Genomic DNA, 1,560 nt, shown 5'->3' on the forward strand with positions numbered 1-1,560 from the left:
CACCCCCAAATGGCCAAGGGGGTTGCTCGGCCACCCCCAATTTTTTTCCTTTTCTTTTTTCTTTTTTTTTTTTTTAAAAAAAAATACATTTTTTAATTTAAAAAAAATTGAAAAAAAATTAAATATGTGCCACGTGTCAACATCTGATTGGTACACGTGTCAGCCCTAACAGTCAACTAACGGATGGACTAACTTGGTCATTTATCAAAACCACAGGGACCTCCTGTGATAAAAATGAAACCTCAGGGAGGTAAAAATAAAGTTGTCAAACCCCAGGGGGGTATTAAGTATTTAACCCTTGTTTTTAAGTTCAACACTCATAATATACTTTGTTATTGCTACATTTAGGTGCATGTCCAAGAAAAAACAGGCAACTCTTCAATTTGCTAGCAGAGCCAAGCACATCGCTCAATTATATTAAATAAGTATGATAAATGGGTACTTGGGAAGCATTCCTCTTTTGTCCTCCTTTCCTTTTTTTTTTTTTTTTAATAATACTATAAGTCACTCTTACATCACTCTTGTGTACACCTAAGAATAATGTAACTCTTAAAATTACCATCGAATTTATGATTGATCATTATTAGACTTTGATTAAATTGTAATTTTAAAAGTCACCTTAGTTTTTTTAGGAACAAGAATGACACAAAAAGAACTTCTAAAATTACTCATTTGTCCTTCCATTACGTAGACATGTAAAAAAAACACACCCTAGCTAGCGCTCAAAACTAAGAAGCCAAGACATCACCTACGCCACTAAAGGCTGCTTTCTCATTGTGCTCTTCCTCCTCCATTGTATCACAAAGTGCCCTACCCCTTGTCTCCAGCAAACATACTACAAACACCCCACAACACCCTATAACCAACCCAAACACCGTGTACGGCCAAAATCCGTCTCCTCACCCTACGACAACAAGCATCAGAGAAAACATGCCACCAAGCACAAGCGCTTGCCTCAGCATCGACATAGCCGAGTTCCGCACAAGAGTTGGGAACAACTCTATTATGAATATGAATAATATATTGGCCGCCGTACAAGTGCTAAAGAAGAACACTAGCTCCACCCTAATTTGCAATCTTCTCCACTCCTCCCCCTTCAAACCACACATGATACTGCAAACCCCGCTAAGGCTAGTGAACACTTTGATTGAAACTTTTCTGTTCAACTTTCCTACGAGGAAGAAAGTTACCAATGACGACGGTAGCTTAGATATGGCATTGAATGTTATGCTCAAATATAGATTGAATGTCAAGTCACCGAGCCCTTACGGCATGCCCTAGTACACCATTCCAATCCCAAAACCCATCACCATAATCGCCAACAACCTTTGAAGAGCCCATCTTTTCTCCAGCAAGATCTTCATGGCCGAGAAAATATTGTTGTTGCCTGTTTCCTGCTCAAAAGATGATAGTCTAGAGAAGCTCTAGGTTAAGTTACTGTGGTTAGTAATACTCTTTAGCGTCGCCATGGCTACTTCTTCACGTCCTTGCACAAACAGCCATCTCAGAGACTCACAAACAAATAACTGAACTAAAGCAGAGTAGATGATTGCTGGGATA

The 1,560-nt window shown here is 39.1% G+C and overlaps 1 pseudogene; it reads right to left on the reverse strand.

Annotated features, from left to right (window-relative positions):
- Positions 1–728: 728 nt before the first annotated feature.
- On the reverse strand, positions 729–1,559 carry LOC132185216 (organic cation/carnitine transporter 3-like; annotated as a pseudogene).
- Between the last annotated feature and the right edge of the window lies 1 nt (position 1,560).

This window comes from Corylus avellana, chromosome ca6 (genome assembly GCF_901000735.1).
Source record: "Corylus avellana chromosome ca6, CavTom2PMs-1.0".
Lineage (NCBI taxonomy): Eukaryota > Viridiplantae > Streptophyta > Magnoliopsida > Fagales > Betulaceae > Corylus > Corylus avellana.